The following is a 20,261-nucleotide window of genomic DNA, read 5'->3' on the forward strand; positions in this document are numbered from 1 at the left end:
TTGCCTAGAAGCCCCTGAACCCATTGAAATAGCATTGGGGGTTTAAATTCGTTAGGCCCCACCCCTTTGGGTCCAGAAGCCCAGAATACAATTCATATTATAGACCTTGACATGGCTGAGGGTTGAGATACTTTTGGCCACGCCCCTTTTGCCTAGAAGCCCCTAAACCCATTGAAATAGCATTGGGGGTTTAAATTCGTTAGGCCCCGCCCCTTTGGGTGCAGAAGCCCAGAATACTATTCAGAATATATACCTTGACATGGCTGAGGGTTGAGATACTTTTGACCACGCCCCTTTTGCCTAGAAGCCCCTAAACCCATTGAAATAGCATTGTTGGTTTAAATTTGTTAGGCCCCGCCCCTTTGGGTCCAGAAGCCCAGAATACCATTCAGAGTATAGACCTTGACATGGCTGAGGATTGAGATACTTTTGGCCATGCCCCTTTTGTCTAAAAGCCCCTAAACCCATTGAAATAGCATTGGGGGTTTAATTCGTTAGGCCCCGCCCCTTTGGGTCCAGAAGCCCAGAATACCATTCATAGTATAGACCTTGAAATGGCTGAGGGTTGAGATACTTTTGGCCATGCCCATTTTGCCTAGAAGCCCCTAAACCCATTGAAATAGCATTGGGGGTTTAAATTCGTTAGGCCCCACCCCTTTGGGTCCAGAAGCCCAGAATACCATTCATAGTATATAACTTGACATGGCTGAGGGTTGAGATACTTTTGGCCATGCCCCTTTTGCCTAGAAGCCCCTGAACCCATTGAAATAGCATTGAGGGTTTAAATTCGTTAGACCCCGCCCCTTTGGGTCCAGAAGCCCAGAATACCATTCAGAGTATAGACCTTGACATTGCTGAGGGTTGAGATACTTTTGGCCACGCCCCTTTTGCCTAGAAGCCCCTAAACCCCTTGAAATAGCATTGGGGGTTTAAATTCGTTAGGCCCCGCCCCTTTGGGTGCAGAAGCCCAGAATACTATTTAGAATATATACCTTGACATGGCTGAGGGTTGAGATACTTTTGGCCACGCCCCTTTTGCCTAGAAGCCCCTAAACCCATAGAAATAGCATTGTTGGTTTAAATTTGTTAGGCCCCGCCCCTTTGGGTCCAGAAGCCCAGAATACCATTCAGAGTATAGACCTTGACATGGCTGAGGGTTGAGATACTTTTGGCCATGCCCCTTTTGTCTAAAAGCCCCTAAACCCATTGGAATAGCATTGGGGGTTTAATTCGTTAGGCCCCGCCCCTTAGGGTCCAGAAGCCCAGAATACCATTCATAGTATAGACCTTGACATGGCTGAGGGTTGAGATACTTTTGGCCATGCCCCTTTTGCCTAGAAGCCCCTAAACCCATTGAAATAGCATTGGGGGTTTAAATTCGGTAGGCCCCACCCCTTTGTGTTCAGAAGCACAGAATACCATTCAGAGTATAGACCTTGACATGGCTGAGGGTTGAGATACTTTTGGCCACGTCCCTGTTGCCTAGAAGCCCCTAAACCCATTGAAATAGCATTGAGGGTTTAAATTCGTTAGGCCCCACTCCTTTGGGTCCAGAAGCCCAGAATACCATTCATAGTATATAACTTGACATGGCTGAGGGTTGAGATACTTTTGGCCATGCCCCTTTTGCCTAGAAGCCCCTGAACCCATTGAAATAGCATTGGGGGTTTAAATTCGTTAGGCCCCGCCCCTTTGGGTCCAGAAGCCCAGAATACCATTCATATTATAGACCTTGACATGGCTGAGGGTTGAGATACTTTTGGCCACGCCCCTTTTGCCTAGATGCCCCTAAACCCATTGAAATAGCTTTGGGGGTTTAAATTCGTTAGGCCCCTCCCCTTTGGGTGCAGAAGCCCAGAATACTATTCAGAATATATACCTTGACATGGCTGAGGGTTGAGATACTTTTGACCACGCCCCTTTTGCCTAGAAGCCCCTAAACCCATTGAAATAGCATTGTTGGTTTAAATTTGTTAGGCCCCGCCCCTTTGGGTCCAGAAGCCCAGAATACCATTCAGAGTATAGACGTTGACATGGCTGAGGGTTGAGATACTTTTGGCCATGCCCCTTTTGTCTAAAAGCCCCTAAACCCATTGAAATAGCATTGGGGGTTTAATTCGTTAGGCCCCGCCCCTTTGGGTCCAGAAGCCCAGAATACCATTCATAGTATAGACCTTGAAATGGCTGAGGGTTGAGATACTTTTGGCCATGCCCATTTTGCCTAGAAGCCCCTAAACCCATTGAAATAGCATTGGGGGTTTAAATTCGTTAGGCCCCACCCCTTTGGGTCCAGAAGCCCAGAATACCATTCATAGTATATAACTTGACATGGCTGAGGGTTGAGATACTTTTGGCCATGCCCCTTTTGCCTAGAAGCCCCTGAACCCATTGAAATAGCATTGAGGGTTTAAATTCGTTAGACCCCGCCCCTTTGGGTCCAGAAGCCCAGAATACCATTCAGAGTATAGACCTTGACATTGCTGAGGGTTGAGATACTTTTGGCAATGCCCCTTTTTCCTCGAAGCCCCTAAACCCATTGAAATAGCATTGAGGGTTTAAATTCGTTAGGCCCTGCCCCTTTGGGTCCAGAAGCCCAGAATACCATTCATAGTATAGGCCTTGACATGGCTGAGGGTTGAGATACTTTTGGCCACGCCCCTTTTGCCTAGAAGCCCCTAAACCCATTGAAATAGCATTGAGGGTTTAAATTCGTTAGGCCCCGCCCCTTTGAGTCCAGAAGCCCAGAATACCATTCAGAGTATAGACCTTGAAATGGCTGAGGGTTGAGATACTTTTGGCCACGCCCCTTTTGTCTAAAAGCCCCTAAACCCATATAAATAGCATTGGGGTTTTAAATTCGTTAGGCCCCGCCCCTTTGGGTCCAGAAGCCCAGAATACCATTCATAGTATAGACCTTGACATGGCTGAGGGTTGACATACTTTTGACCACGCAACTTTTGCCTAGAAGGCCCTAAACCCATTGAAAAAGCATTGGGGGTTTAAATTCGTTAGGCCACACCCCTTTGGTGTAAGAAGCACAATACCATTCAGAGTATAGACCTTGACATGGCTTAGGGTTGAGATACTTTTGACCACGCAACTTTTGCCTAGAAGCCCCTAAACCCATTGAAATAGCATTGGGGTTTAAAACCGTTAGGCCCCGCCCCTTTGGATGCAGAAGCCCAGAATACCATTCAGCGTATATACCTTGACATGGCTGGGGGTTGAGATACTTTTGACCACGCAACTTTTGCCTAGAAGCCCCTAAACCCATTGAAATAGCATTGGGGGTTTAAATTCGTTAGGCCCCACTCCTTTGGGTCCAGAAGCCCAGAATACCATTCATAGTATATAACTTGACATGGCTGAGGGTTGAGATACTTTTGGCCACGCCCCTATTGCCTAGAAGCCCCTAAACCCATTGAAATAGCATTGGGGGTTTAAATTCGTTAGGCCCCGCCCCTTTGGGTCTAGAAGCCCAGAATACCATTCAGAGTATAGACCTTGACATGGCTGAGGGTTGAGATACTTTTGGCCACGACCCTTTTTCCTAGAAGCCCCTAAACCCATTGAAATAGCATTGAGGGTTTAAATTCGTTAGGCCCCGCCCCTTTGGGTCCAGAAGCCCAGAATACAATTCAGATTATAGACCTTGACATGGCTGAGGGTTGAGATACTTTTGGCCGCGCCCCTTTTTCCTAGAAGCCCCTAAACCCTTTGAAATAGCATTGAGGGTTTAAATTTGTTAGACCCCACCCCTTTGGGTCCAGAAGCCCAGAATACCATTCATAGTATAGACCTTGACATGGCTGAGGGTTGAGATACTTTTGTCTACGCTCCTTTTTCCTAGAAGCCCCTAAACCCATTGAAATAGCATTGAGGGTTTAAATTCGTTAGGCCCCGCCCCTTTGTGTTCAGAAGCCAAGAATACCATTCATAGTATATAACTTGACATGGCTGAGGGTTGAGATACTTTTGGCCACGCCCCTTTTGCCTAGAAGCCCCTAAACCCATTAAATTAGCATTGGGGGTCTAAATTCGTTAGGACCCGCCCCTTCGGGTCCAGAAGCCCAGAATACCATTCAGAGTATAGACCTTGACATGGCTGAGGGTTGAGATACTTTTGGCCATGCCCCTTTTGTCTAAAAGCCCCTAAACCCATTGAAATAGCATTGGGGGTTTAATTCGTTAGGCCCCGCCCCTTTGGGTCCAGAAGCCCAGAATACCATTCATAGTATAGACCTTGACATGGCTGAGGGTTGAGATACTTTTGGCCATGCCCCTTTTGCCTAGAAGCCCCTAAACCCATTGAAATAGCATTTGGGGTTTAAATTCGTTAGGCCCCACCCCTTTGTGTTCAGAAGCACAGAATACCATTCAGAGTATAGACCTTGACATGGCTGAGGGTTGAGATACTTTTGGCCACGTCCCTTTTGCCTAGAAGCCCCTAAACCCATTGAAATAGCATTGGGGGTTTAAATTCGTTAGGCCCCACCCCTTTGGGTCCAGAAGCCCAGAATACCATTCATAGTATAGACCTTGACATGGCTGAGGGTTGAGATACTTTTGTCCACGCCCCTTTTTCCTCGAAGCCCCTAAACCCATTGAAATAGCATTGAGGGTTTAAATTCGTTAGGCCCCGCCCCTTTGGGTCCAGAAGCCAAGAATACCATTCATAGTATAGACCTTGACATGGCTGAGGGTTGAGATACTTTTGGCCACGCCCCTTTTGCCTGGAAGCCCCTAAACCCATTGAAATAGCATTGGGGGTTTAAATTCGTTAGGCCCCGCCCCTTTGGGTGCAGAAGCCCAGAATACTATTTAGAATATATACCTTGACATGGCTGAGGGTTGAGATACTTTTGGCCACGCCCCTTTTGCCTAGAAGCCCCTAAACCCATTGAAATAGCATTGTTGGTTTAAATTTGTTAGGCCCCGCCCCTTTGGGTCCAGAAGCCCAGAATACCATTCAGAGTATAGACCTTGACATGGCTGAGGGTTGAGATACTTTTGGCCATGCCCCTTTTGCCTAGAAGCCCCTAAACCCATTGAAATAGCATTGGGGGTTTAAATTCGGTAGGCCCCACCCCTTTGTGTTCAGAAGCACAGAATACCATTCAGAGTATAGACCTTGACATGGCTGAGGGTTGAGATACTTTTGGCCACGTCCCTTTTGCCTAGAAGCCCCTAAACCCATTGAAATAGCATTGGGGGTTTAAATTCGTTAGGCCCCACTCCTTTGGGTCCAGAAGCCCAGAATACCATTCATAGTATATAACTTGACATGGCTGAGGGTTGAGATACTTTTGGCCATGCCCCTTTTGCCTAGAAGCCCCTGAACCCATTGAAATAGCATTGTGGGTTTAAATTCGTTAGGCCCCGCCCCTTTGGGTCCAGAAGCCCAGAATACCATTCATTTTATAGACCTTGACATGGCTGAGGGTTGAGATACTTTTGGCCACGCCCCTTTTGCCTAGAAGCCCCTAAACCCATTGAAATAGCATTGGGGGTTTAAATTCGTTAGGCCCCGCCCCTTTGGGTGCAGAAGCCCAGAATACTATTCAGAATATATACCTTGACATGGCTGAGGGTTGAGATACTTTTGACCAAGCCCCTTTTGCCTAGAAGCCCCTAAACCCATTGAAATAGCATTGTTGGTTTAAATTTGTTAGGCCCCGCCCCTTTGGGTCCAGAAGCCCAGAATACCATTCAGAGTATAGACCTTGACATGGCTGAGGGTTGAGATACTTTTGGCCAAGCCCCTTTTGTCTAAAAGCCCCTAAACCCATTGAAATAGCATTGGGGGTTTAATTCGTTAGGCCCCGCCCCTTTGGGTCCAGAAGCCCAGAATACCATTCATAGTATAGACCTTGAAATGGCTGAGGGTTGAGATACTTTTGGCCATGCCCCTTTTGCCTAGAAGCCCCTAAACCCTTTGAAATAGCATTGGGGGTTTAAATTCGTTAGGCCCCACCCCTTTGGGTCCAGAAGCCCAGAATACCATTCATAGTATATAACTTGACATGGCTGAGGGTTGAGATACGTTTGGCCATGCCCCTTTTGCCTAGAAGCCCCTGAACCCATTGAAATAGCATTGAGGGTTTAAATTCGTTAGACCCCGCCCCTTTGGGTCCAGAAGCCCAGAATACCATTCAGAGTATAGACCTTGACATTGCTGAGGGTTGAGATACTTTTGGCCATGCCCCTTTTTCCTCGAAGCCCCTAAACCCATTGAAATAGCATTGAGGGTTTAAATTCGTTAGGCCCCGCCCCTTTGGGTCCAGAAGCCCAGAATACCATTCATAGTATAGACCTTGACATGGCTGAGGGTTGAGATACTTTTGGCCACGCCCCTTTTGCCTAGAAGCCCCTAAACCCATTGAAATAGCATTGGGGGTTTAAATTCGTTAGGCCCCGCCCCTTTGGGTGCAGAAGCCCAGAATACTATTCAGAATATATACCTTGACATGGCTGAGGGTTGAGATACTTTTGACCACGCCCATTTTGCCTAGAAGCCCCTAAATCCATTGAAATAGCATTGTTGGTTTAAATTTGTTAGGCCCCGCCCCTTTGGGTCCAGAAGCCCAGAATACCATTCAGAATATAGACCTTGACATGGCTGAGGGTTGAGATACTTTTGGCCATGCCCCTTTTGTCTAAAAGCCCCTAAACCCATTGAAATAGCATTGGGGGTTTAATTCATTAGGCCCCGCCCCTTTGGGTCCAGAAGCCCAGAATACCATTCATAGTATAGACCTTGAAATGGCTGAGGGTTGAGATACTTTTGGCCATGCCCCTTTTGCCTAGAAGCCCCTAAACCCATTGAAATAGCATTGGGGGTTTAAATTCGTTAGGCCCCACCCCTTTGTGTTCAGAAGCACAGAATACCATTCAGAGTATAGACCTTGACATGGATGAGGGTTGAGATACTTTTGGCCACGTCCCTTTTGCCTAGAAGCCCCTAAACCCATTGAAATAGCATTGGGGGTTTAAATTCGTTAGGCCCCACTCCTTTGGGTCCAGAAGCCCAGAATACCATTCATAGTATATAACTTGACATGGCTGAGGGTTGAGATACTTTTGGCCATGCCCCTTTTGCCTAGAAGCCCCTGAACCCATTGAAATAGCATTGGGGGTTTAAATTCGTTAGGCCCCGCCCCTTTGGGTCCAGAAGCCCAGAATACCATTCATATTATAGACCTTGACATGGCTGAGGGTTGAGATACTTTTGGCCACGCCCCTTTTTCCTAGAAGCCCCTAAACCCTTTGAAATAGCATTGAGGGTTTAAATTAGTTAGACCCCGCCACTTTGGGTCCAGAAGCCCAGAATACCATTCAGAGTATAGACCTTGACATTGCTGAGGGTTGAGATACTTTTGGCCATGCCCCTTTTTCCTCGAAGCCCCTAAACCCATTGAAATAGCATTGAGGGTTTAAATTCGTTAGGCCCCGCCCCTTTGGGTCCAGAAGCCCAGAATACCATTCATAGTATAGACCTTGACATGGCTGAGGGTTGAGATACTTTTGGCCACGCCCCTTTTGCCTAGAAGCCCCTAAACCCATTGAAATAGCATTGGGGGTTTAAATTCGTTAGGCCCCGCCCCTTTGTGTTCAGAAGCACAGAATACCATTCAGAGTATAGACCTTGACATGGCTGAGGGTTGAGATACTTTTGGCCACGCCCCTTTTGCATAGAAGCCCCTAAACCCATTGAAATAACATTGGGGGTTTAAATTCGTTAGGCCCCACTCCTTTGGGTCCAGAAGCCCAGAATACCATTCATAGTATATAACTTGACATGGCTGAGGGTTGAGATACTTTTGACCATGCCCCTTTTGCCTAGAAGCCCCTAAACCCATTGAAATAGCATTGGGGGATTAATTCGTTAGGCCCCGCCCCTTTGGGTCCAGAAGCCCAGAATACCATTCATAGTATAGACCTTGACATGGCTGATGGTTGAGATACTTTTGTCCACGCCCCTTTTTCCTAGAAGCCCCTAAACCCATTGAAATAGCATTGAGGGTTTAAATTCGTTAGGCCCCGCCCCTTTGGGTCCAGAAGCCCAGAATACCATTCATAGTATAGACCATGACATGGCTGAGGGTTGAGATACTTTTGACCACGCCCCTTTTGCCTAGAAGCCCCTAAACCCATTGAAATAGCATTGGGGGTTTAAATTCGTTAGGCCCCGCCCCTTTGGGTCCAGAAGCCCAGAATGCCATTCAGAGTATAGACCATGACATGGCTGAGGGTGGAGATACTTTTGGCCACGCCCCTTTTGCCTAGAAGCCCCTAAACCCATTGAAATAGCATTGGGGGTTTAAATTCGTTAGGCCACGCCCCTTTGGGTCCAGAAGCCCAGAATACCATTCATAGTATAGAACATGACATGGCTGAGGGTTGAGATACTTTTGGCCACGCCCCTTTGCCTAGAAGCCCCTAAACCCATTGAAATAGCATTGGGGGTTTAAATTCGTTAGGCCCCGCCCCTTTGGGTCCAGAAGCCCAGAATGCCATTCAGAGTATAGACCATGACATGGCAGAGGGATGAGATACTTTTGGCCACGCCCCTTTTGCCTAGAAGCCCCTAAACCCATTGAAATAGCATTGGGGGTTTAAATTCGTTAGGCCCCGCCCCTTTGGGTCCAGAAGCCCAGAATGCCATTCAGAGTATAGACCATGACATGGCTGAGGGTTGAGATACTTTTGGAAACGCCCATTTGCCTAGAAGCCCCTAAACCCATTGAAATAGCATTGGGGGTTTAAATTCGTTAGGCCCCGCACCTTTGGGTCCAGAAGCCCAGAATACCATTCAGAGTATAGAACATGACATGGCTGAGGGTTGAGATATTTTTGGCCACGTCCCTTTGCCTAGAAGCCCCTAAACCCATTGAAATAGCATTGGGGGTTTAAATTCGTTATGCCCCGCCCCTTTGGGTCCAGAAGCCCAGAATACCATTCAGAGTATAGACCATGACCTGGCTGAGGGTTGAGATTCTTTTAGCCACGCCCCTTTTGCCTAGAAGCCCCTAAACCCATTGAAATAGCATTGGGGGTTTAAATTCGTTAGGCCACGCCCCTTTGGGTCCAGAAGCCCAGAATACCATTCAGAGTATAGACCATGACATGTCTGAGGGTTGAGATACTTTTGGCCACGCCCCTTTTGCCTAGAAGCCCCTAAACCCTTTGAAATAGCATTGGGGGTTTAAATTCGTTAGGCCCCGCCCCTTTTGGTCCAGAAGCCCAGAATGCCATTCAGAGTATAGACCATGACATGGCTGAGGGTTGAGATACTTTTGGCCACGCCCCTTTGCCTAGAAGCCCCTAAACCCATTGAAATAGCATTGGGGGTTTAAATTCGTTAGGCCCCGCCCCTTTGGGTCCAGAAGCCCAGAATGCCATTCAGAGTATAGACCATGACATGGCTGAGGGATGAGATACTTTTGGCCACGCCCCTTTTGCCTAGAAGCCCCTAAACCCATTGAAATAGCATTGGGTGTTTAAATTCGTTAGGCCCCGCCCCTTTGGGTCCAGAAGCCCAGAATGCCATTCAGAGTATAGACCATGACATGGCTGAGGGTTGAGATACTTTTGGAAACGCCCCTTTGCCTAGAAGCCCCTAAACCCATTGAAATAGCATTGGGGGTTTAAATTCGTTAAGCCTTGCACCTTTGGGTCCAGAAGCCCAGAATACCATTCAGAGTATAGATCATGACATGGCTGAGGGTTGAGATACTTTTGGCCACGCCCCTTTGCCTAGAAGCCCCTAAACCCATTGAAATAGCATTGGGGGTTTAAATTCGTTAGGCCCCGCCCCTTTGGGTCCAGAAGCCCAGAATACCATTCAGAGTATAGACCATGACCTGGCTGAGGGTTGAGATTCTTTTAGCCACGCCCCTTTTGCCTAGAAGCCCCTAAACCCATTGAAATAGCATTGGGGGTTTAAATTCGTTAGGCCACGCCCCTTTGGGTCCAGAAGCCCAGAATACCATTCAGAGTATAGACCATGACATGTCTGAGGGTTGAGATACTTTTGGCCACGCCCCTTTGCCTAGAAGCCCCTAAACCCCCTTGAAATAGCATTGGGGGTTTAAATTCGTTAGGCCCCGCCCCTTTGGGTCCAGAAGCCCAGAATACTATTCAGAGTATAGACCATGACATGGCTGAGGGTTGAGATACGTTTGGCCACGCCCCTTTTGCCTAGAAGCCCCTAAACCCATTGAAATAGCATTGGGGGTTTAAATTCGTTAGGCCCCGCCCCTTTGGGTCCAGAAGCCCAGAATGCCATTCAGAGTATAGACCATGACATGGCTGAGGGTTGAGATACTTTTGGCCACGCCCCTTTGCCTAGAAGCCCCTAAACCCATTGAAATAGCATTGGGGGTTTAAATTCGTTAGGCCCCGCCCCTTTGGGTCCAGAAGCCCAGAATACCATTCATAGTATATAACTTGACATAAATGAGGGTTGAGATACTTTTGACCACGCCCCTTTTGCCTAGAAGCCCCTAAACCCATTGAAATAGCATTGGGGGTTTAATTTGTTAGGCCCCGCCCCTTTGGGTCCAGAAGCCCAGAATACCATTCATAGTATAGACCATGACATGGCTGAGGGTTGAGATACTTTTGGCCACGCCCCTTTGCCTAGAAGCCCCTAAACCCATTGAAATAGCATTGGGGGTTTAAATTCGTTAGGCCCCGCCCCTTTGGGTCCAGAAACCCAGAATACCATTCAGAGTATAGACCATGACCTGGCTGAGGGTTGAGATTATTTTAGCCACGCCCCTTTTGCCTAGAAGCCCCTAAACCCATTGAAAAAGCATTGGGGGTTTAAATTCGTTAGGCCCCGCCCCTTTGGGTCCAGAAGCCCAGAATACTATTCAGAGTATAGACCATGACCTGGCTGAGGGTTGAGATTATTTTAGCCACGCCCCTTTTGCCTAGAAGCCCCTAAACCCATTGAAATAGCATTGTTGGTTTAAATTTGTTAGGCCCCGCCCCTTTGGGTCCAGAAGCCCAGAATACCATTCATAGTATAGACCATGACATGGCTGAGGGTTGAGATACTTTTGGCCACGCCCCTTTTGCCTAGAAGCCCCTAAACCCATTGAAATAGCATTGGGGGTTTAAATTCGTTAGGCCACGCCCCTTTGGGTCCAGAAGCCCAGAATGCCATTCAGAGTATAGACCATGACATGGCTGAGGGTTGAGATACTTTTGGCCACGCCCCTTTGCCTAGAAGCCCCTAAACCCATTGAAATAGCATTGGGGGTTTAAATTCGTTAGGCCCCGCCCCTTTGGGTCCAGAAGCCCAGAATACAATTCATAGTATAGACCATGACATGGCTGAGGGTTGAGATACTTTTGGCCACGCCCCTTTTGCCTAGAAGCCCCTAAACCCATTGAAATAGCATTGGGGGTTTAAATTCGTTAGGCCACGCCCCTTTGGGTCCAGAAGCCCAGAATACCATTCAGAGTATAGAACATGACATGGCTGAGGGTTGAGATACTTTTGGCCACGCCCCTTTGCCTAGAAGCCCCTAAACCCATTGAAATAGAATTGGGGGTTTAAATTCGTTAGGCCCCGCCCCTTTGGGTCCAGAAGCCCAGAATACCATTCAGAGTATAGACCATGACCTGGCTGAGGGTTGAGATTATTTTAGCCACGCCCCTTTTGCCTAGAAGCCCCTAAACCCATTGAAATAGCATTGGGGGTTTAAATTCGTTAGGCCACGCCCCTTTGGGTCCAGAAGCCCAGAATACCATTCAGAGTATAGACCATGACATGGCTGAGGGTTGAGATACTTTTGGCCACGCCCCTTTTGCCTAGAAGCCCCTAAACCCATTGAAATGGCATTGGGGGTTTAAATTCGTTAGGCCCCGCCCCTTTGGGTCCAGAAGCCCAGAATACCATTCAGAGTATAGACCATGACATGGCTGAGGGTTGAGATACGTTTGGCCACGCCCCTTTTGCCTAGAAGCCCCTAAAAACATTGAAATAGCATTGGGGGTTTAAATTCGTTAGGCCCCGCCCCTTGGGGTCCAGAAGCCCAGAATGCCATTCAGAGTATAGACCATGACATGGCTGAGGGTTGAGATACTTTTGGAAACGCCCCTTTGCCTAGAAGCCCCTAAACCCATTGAAATAGCATTGGGGGTTTAAATTCGTTAGGCCCCGCCCCTTTGGGTCCAGAAGCCCAGAATACCATTCAGAGTATAGACCATGACATGGCTGAGGGTTGAGATACTTTTGGCCACGCCCCTTTGCCTAGAAGCCCCTAAACCCATTGAAATAGATTTGGGTGTTTAAATTCGTTAGGCCCCGCCCCTTTGGGTCCAAGAGCCCAGAATACCATTCAGAGTATAGACCATGACATGGCTGAGGGATGAGATACTTTTGGCCACGCCCCTTTTGCCTAGAAGCCCCTAAACCCATTGAAATAGCATTTGGGGTTTAAATTCGTTAGGCCCCGCCCCTTTGGGTCCAGAAGCCCAGAATGCCATTCAGAGTATAGACCATGACATGGCTGAGGGTTGAGATACTTTTGGAAACGCCCCTTTGCCTAGAAGCCCCTAAACCCATTGAAATAGCATTGGGGGTTTAAATTCGTTAGTCCCCGCCCCTTTGGGTCCAGAAGCCCAGAATGCCATTCAGAATATAGACCATGACATGGCTGAGGGTTGAGATACTTTTGGCCACGCCCCTTTGCCTAGAAGCCCCTAAACCCATTGAAATAGCATTGGGGGTTTAAATTCGTTAGGCCCCGCCCCTTTGGGTCCAGAAGCCCAGAATACCATTCAGAGTATAGACCATGACCTGGCTGAGGGTTGAGATTCTTTTAGCCACGCCCCTTTTGCCTAGAAGCCCCTAAACCCGTTGAAATAGCATTGGGGGTTTAAATTCGTTAGGCAACGCCCCGTTGGGTCCATAATCCCAGAATACCATTCAGAGTATAGACCATGACATGGCTGAGGGTTGAGATACTTTTGGCCACGCCCCTTTTGCCTAGAAGCCCCTAAACCCATTAAAATAGCATTGGGGGTTTAAATTCGTTAGGCCCCGCCCCTTTTGGTCCAGAAGCCCAGAATGCCATTCAGAGTATAGACCATGACATGGCTGAGGGTTGAGATACTTTTGGCCACGCCCCTTTGCCTAGAAGCCCCTAAACCCATTGAAATAGCATTGGGGGTTTAAATTCGTTAGGCCCCGCCCCTTTGGGTCCAGAAGCCCAGAATGCCATTCAGAGTATAGACCATGACATGGCTGAGGGTTGAGATACTTTTGGCCACGCCCCTTTTGCCTAGAAGCCCCTAAACCCATTGAAATAGCATTGGGGGTTTAAAATTGTTAGGCCATGCCTCTTTGGGTCCAGAAGCCCAGAATACCATTCAGAGTATAGACCATGACATGGCTGAGGGTTGAGATACTTTTGGCCACGCCCCTTTGCCTAGAAGCCCCTAAACCCATTGAAATAGCATTGGGGGTTTAAATTCGTTAGGCCCCGCCCCTTTGGGTCCAGAAGCCCAGAATACTATTCATAGTATAGACCATGACATGGCTGAGGGTTGAGATACTTTTGGCCACGCCCCTTTGCCTAGAAGCCCCTAAATCCATTGAAATAGCATTGGGGGTTTAAATTCGTTAGGCCCCGCCCCTTTGGGTCCAGAAGCCCAGAATACCATTCAGAGTATAGACCATGACCTGGCTGAGGGTTGAGATTCTTTTAGCCACGCCCCTTTTGCCTAGAAGCCCCTAAACCCGTTGAAATAGCATTGGGGGTTTAAATTCGTTAGGCCACGCCCCTTTGGGTCCAGAAGCTTAGAATACCATTCAGAGTATAGACCATGACATGGCTGAGGGTTGAGATACTTTTGGCCACGCCCCTTTTGCCTAGAAGCCCCTAAACCCATTGAAATAGCATTGGGGGTTTAAATTCGTTAGGCCCCGCCCCTTTTGGTCCAGAAGCCCAGAATGCCATTCAGAGTATAGACCATGACATGGCTGAGGGTTGAGATACTTTTGGCCACGCCCCTTTGCCTAAAAGCCCCTAAACCCATTGAAATAGCATTGGGGGTTTAAATTCGTTAGGCCCCGCCCCTTTGGGTCCAGAAGCCCAGAATACCATTCAGAGTATAGACCATGACATGGCTGAGGGTTGAGATACGTTTGGCCACGAACCTTTTGCCTAGAAGCCCCTAAACCCATTGAAATAGCATTGGGGGTTTAAATTCGTTAGGCCCCGCCCCTTTGGGTCCAGAAGCCCAGAATGCCATTCAGAGTATAGACCATGACATGGCTGAGGGTTGAGATACTTTTGGCCACGCCCCTTTTGCCTAGAAGCCCCTAAACCCATTGAAATAGCATTGGGGGTTTAAATTCGTTAGGCCACGCCCCTTTGGGTCCAGAAGCCCAGAATGCCATTCAGAGTATAGACCATGACATGGCTGAGGGTTGAGATACTTTTGGCCACGCCCCTTTGCCTAGAAGCCCCTAAACCCATTGAAATAGCATTGGGGGTTTAAATTCGTTAGGCCCCGCCCCTTTGGGTCCAAAAGCCCAGAATACCATTCAGAGTATAGACCATGACCTGGCTGAGGGTTGAGATTCTTTTAGCCACGCCCCTTTTGCCTAGAAGCCCCTAAACCCGTTGAAATAGCATTGGGGGTTTAAATTCGTTAGGCCACGCCCCTTTGGGTCCAGAAGCCCAGAATACCATTCAGAGTATAGACCATGACATGGCTGAGGGTTGAGATACTTTTGGCCACGCCCCTTTGCCTAGAAGCCCCTAAATCCATTGAAATAGCATTGGGGGTTTAAATTCGTTAGGCCACGCCCCTTTGGGTCCAGAAGCCCAGAATACCATTCAGAGTATAGACCATGACCTGGCTGAGGGTTGAGATTCTTTTAGCCACGCCCCTTTTGCCTAGAAGCCCCTAAACCCATTCAAATAGCATTGGGGGTTTAAATTCGTTAGGCCCCGCCCCTTTGGGTCCAGAAGCCCAGAATACCATTCAGAGTATAGACCATGACCTGGCTGAGGGTTGAGATTCTTTTAGCCACGCCCCTTTTGCCTAGAAGCCCCTAAACCCATTGAAATAGCATTGGGGGTTTAAATTCGTTAGGCCACGCCCCTTTGGGTCCAGAAGCCCAGAATACAATTCAGAGTATAGACCATGACATGGCTGAGGGTTGAGATACGTTTGGCCACGCCCCTTTTGCCTAGAAGCCCCTAAACCCATTGAAATAGCATTGGGGGTTTAAATTCGTTAGGCCCCGCCCCTTTGGGTCCAGAAGCCCAGTATGCCAATTCAGAGTATAGACCATGACATGGCTGAGGGTTGAGATACTTTTGGCCACGCCCCTTTTGACTAGAAGCCCCTAAACCCATTGAAATAGCATTGGGGGTTTAAATTCGTTAGGCCACGCCCCTTTGGGTCCAGAAGCCCAGAATGCCATTCAGAGTATAGACCATGACATGGCTGAGGGTTGAGATACTTTTGGCCACGCCCCTTTGCCTAGAAGCCCCTAAACCCATTGAAATAGCATTGGGGGTTTAAATTCGTTAGGCCCCGCCCCTTTGGGTCCAGAAGCCCAGAATACCATTCATAGTATAGATCATGACATGGCTGAGGGTTGAGATACTTTTGACCACGCCCCTTTTGCCTAGAAGCCCCTAAACCCATTGAAATAGCATTGGGGGTTTAAATTCGTTAGGCCACGCCCCTTTGGGTCCAGAAGCCCAGAATACCATTCAGAGTATAGACCATGACATGGCTGAGGGTTGAGATAATTTTGGCCACGCCCCTTTGCCTAGAAGCCCCTAAACCCATTGAAATAGCATTGGGGGTTTAAATTCGTTAGGCCCCGCCCCTTTGGGTCCAGAAGCCCAGAATACCATTCAGAGTATAGACCATGACCTGGCTGAGGGTTGAGATTATTTTAGCCACGCCCCTTTCGCCTAGAAGCCCCTAAACCCATTGAAATAGCATTGGGGGTTTAAATTCGTTAGGCCACGCCCCTTTGGGTCCAGAAGCCCAGAATACCATTCAGAGTATAGACCATGACATGGCTGAGGGTTGAGATACTTTTGGCCACGCCCCTTTTGCCTAGAAGCCCCTAAACCCATTGAAATAGCATTGGGGGTTTAAATTCGTTAGGCCCCGCCCCTTTGGGTCCAGAAGCCCAGAATTCCATTCAGAGTATAGACCATTGCATGGCTGAGGGTTGAGATACGTTTGGCCACGCCCCTTTTGCCTAGAAGCCCCTAAACCCATTGAAATAGCATTGGGGGTTTAAATTCTTTAGGCCACGCCCCTTTGGGTCCAGAAGCCCAGAATACCATTCAGAGTATAGACCATGACATAGCTGAGGGTTGAGATACTTTTGGCCACGCCCCTTTGCCTAGAAGCCCCTAAACCCATTGAAATAGCATTGGGGGTTTAAATTCGTTAGGCCCCGCCCCTTTGGGTCCAGAAGCCCAGAATGCCATTCAGAGTATAGACCATGATATGGCTGAGGGTTGAGATACTTTTGGCCACGCCCCTTTTGCCTAGAAGCCCCTAAACCCATTGAAAAAGCATTGGGGGTTTAAATTCGTTAGGCCCCGCCCCTTTGGGTCCAGAAGCCCAGAATGCCATTCAGAGTATAGACCATGACATGGCTGAGGGTTGAGATACTTTTGGCCACGCCCCTTTGCCTAGAAGCCCCTAAACCCATTGAAATAGCATTGGGGGTTTAAATTCGTTAGGCCCCGCCCCTTTGGGTCCAGAAGCCCAGAATACCATTTAGAGTATAGACAATGACCTGGCTGAGGGTTGAGATTCTTTTAGCCACGCCCCTTTTGCCTAGAAGCCCCTAAACCCGTTGAAATAGCATTGGGGGTTTAAATTCGTTAGGCCCCGCCCCTTTGGGTCCAGAAGCCCAGAATACCATTCAGAGTATAGACCATGACATGGCTGAGGGTTGACATACTTTTGGCCACGCCCCTTTTGCATAGAAGCCCCTAAACCCATTGAAATAGCATTGGGGGTTTAAATTCGTTAGGCCCCGCCCCTTTGGGTCCAGAAGCCCAGAATACCATTCAGAGTATAGACCATGACATGGCTGAGGGTTGAGATACGTTTGGCCACGCCCCTTTTGCCTAGAAGCCCCTAAACCCATTGAAATAGCATTGAGGGTTTAAATTCGTTAGGCCCCACCCCTTTGGGTCCAGAAGCCCAGAATGCCATTCAGAGTATAGACCATGACATGGCTGAGGGTTGAGATACTTTTGGCCACGCCCCTTTTGCCTAGAAGCCCCTAAACCCATTGAAATAGCATTGGGGGTTTAAATTCGTTAGGCCACGCCCCTTTGGGTCCAGAAGCCCAGAATGCCATTCAGAGTATAGACCATGACATGGCTGAGGGTTGAGATACTTTTGGCCACGCCCCTTTGCCTAGAAACCCCTAAACCCATTGAAATAGCATTGGGGGTTTAAATTCGTTAGCCCCCCCCCCCCTTTGGGTCCAGAAGCCCAGAATACCATTCAGAGTATAGAGAATGACATGGCTGAGGGTTGAGATACGTTTGGCCACGCCCCTTTTGCCTAGAAGCCCCTAAACCCATTGAAATAGCATTGGGGGTTTAAATTCGTTAGCCCCCCCCCCCTTTGGGTCCAGAAGCCCAGAATACCATTCAGAGTATAGACCATGAACATGGCTGAGGGTTGAGATACGTTTGACCACGCCCCTTTTGCCTAGAAGCCCCTAAACCCATTGAAATAGCATTGGGGGTTTAAATTCGTTAGGCCCCGCCCCTTTGGGTCCAGAAGCCCAGAATGCCATTCAGAGTATAGACCATGACATGGCTGAGGGTTGAGATACTTTTGGCCACGCCCCTTTTGCCTAGAAGCCCCTAAACCCATTGAAATAGCATTGGGGGTTTAAATTCGTTAGGCCCCGCCCCTTTGGGTCCCAGAAGCCCAGAATACCATTCATAGTATAGACCATGACATGGCTGAGGGTTGAGATACTTTTGGCCACGCCCCTTTTGCCTAGAAGCCCCTAAACCCATTGAAATAGCATTGGGGGTTTAAATTCGTTAGGCCCCGCCCCTTTGGGCCCAGAATGCCATTCAGAGTATAGACCATGACATGGCTGAGGGTTGAGATACTTTTGGCCACGCCCCTTTGCCTAGAAGCCCCTAAACCCATTGAAATAGCATTGGGGGTTTAAATTCGTTAGGCCCCGCCCCTTTGGGTCCAGAAGCCCAGAATACCATTCAGAGTATAGACCATGACCTGGCTGAGGGTTGAGATTCTTTTAGCCACGCCCCTTTTGCCTAGAAGCCCCTAAACCCATTGAAATAGCATTGGGGGTTTAAATTCGTTAGGCCCCGCCCTTTGGTCCAGAAGCCCAGAATGCCATTCAGAGTATAGACCATGACATGGCTGAGGGTTGAGATACTTTTGGCCACGCCCCTTTTGCCTAGAAGCCCCTAAACCCATTGAAATAGCATTGGGGGTTTAATTCGTTAGGCCACGCCCCTTTGGGTCCAGAAGCCCAGAATGCCATTCAGAGTATAGACCATGACATGGCTGAGGGTTGAGATACTTTTGGCCACGCCCCTTTGCCTAGAAGCCCCTAAACCCATTGAAATAGCATTGGGGTTTAAATTCGTTAGGCCCCGCCCCTTTGGGTCCAAAAGCCCAGAATACCATTCAGAGTATAGACCATGACCTGGCTGAGGGTTGAGATTCTTTTAGCCACGCCCCTTTTGCCTAGAAGCCCCTAAACCCGTTGAAATAGCATTGGGGGTTTAAATTCGTTAGGCCACGCCCCTTTGGGTCCAGAAGCCCAGAATACCATTCAGAGTATAGACCATGACATGGCTGAGGGTTGAGATACTTTTGGCCACGCCCCTTTGCCTAGAAGCCCCTAAATCCATTGAAATAGCATTGGGGGTTTAAATTCGTTAGGCCACGCCCCTTTGGGTCCAGAAGCCCAGAATACCATTCAGAGTATAGACCATGACCTGGCTGAGGGTTGAGATTATTTTAGCCACGCCCCTTTTGCCTAGAAGCCCCCTAAACCCATTCAAATAGCATTGGGGGTTAAATTCGTTAGGCCCGCCCCTTTGGGTCCAGAAGCCCAGAATACCATTCAGAGTATAGACCATGACCTGGCTGAGGGTTGAGATTCTTTTAGCCACGCCCCTTTTGCCTAGAAGCCCCTAAACCCATTGAAATAGCATTGGGGGTTTAAATTCGTTAGGCCACGCCCCTTTGGGTCCAGAAGCCCAGAATACAATTCAGAGTATAGACCATGACATGGCTGAGGGTTGAGATACTTTTGGCCACGCCCCTTTGCCTAGAAGCCCCTAAACCCATTGAAATAGCATTGGGGGTTTAAATTCGTTAGGCCCCGCCCCTTTGGGTCCAGAAGCCCAGAATACCATTCATAGTATAGATCATGACATGGCTGAGGGTTGAGATACTTTTGACCACGCCCCTTTTGCCTAGAAGCCCCTAAACCCATTGAAATAGCATTGGGGGTTTAAATTCGTTAGGCCACGCCCCTTTGGGTCCAGAAGCCCAGAATACCATTCAGAGTATAGACCATGACATGGCTGAGGGTTGAGATAATTTTGGCCACGCCCCTTTGCCTAGAAGCCCTAAACCCATTGAAATAGCATTGGGGGTTTAAATTCGTTAGGCCCCGCCCCTTTGGGTCCAGAAGCCCAGAATACCATTCAGAGTATAGACCATGACCTGGCTGAGGGTTGAGATTATTTTAGCCACGCCCCTTTCGCCTAGAAGCCCCTAAACCATTGAAATAGCATTGGGGGTTTAAATTCGTTAGGCCACGCCCCTTTGGGTCCAGAAGCCCAGAATACCATTCAGAGTATAGACCATGACATGGCTGAGGGTTGAGATACTTTTGGCCACGCCCCTTTTGCCTATAAGCCCCTAAACCCATTGAAATAGCATTGGGGGTTTAAATTCGTTAGGCCCCGCCCCTTTGGGTCCAGAAGCCCAGAATTCCATTCAGAGTATAGACCATTGCATGGCTGAGGGTTGAGATACGTTTGGCCACGCCCCTTTTGCCTAGAAGCCCCTAAACCCATTGAAATAGCATTGGGGGTTTAAATTCTTTAGGCCACGCCCCTTTGGGTCCAGAAGCCCAGAATACCATTCAGAGTATAGACCATGACATGGCTGAGGGTTGAGATACTTTTGGCCACGCCCCTTTGCCTAGAAGCCCCTAAACCATTGAAATAGCATTG

The sequence above is a fragment of the Crinia signifera genome, chromosome 1 (genome assembly GCF_055691185.1).
Source record: "Crinia signifera chromosome 1, ASM5569118v1, whole genome shotgun sequence".
In the NCBI taxonomy this organism is placed as follows: Eukaryota; Metazoa; Chordata; class Amphibia; order Anura; family Myobatrachidae; genus Crinia; species Crinia signifera.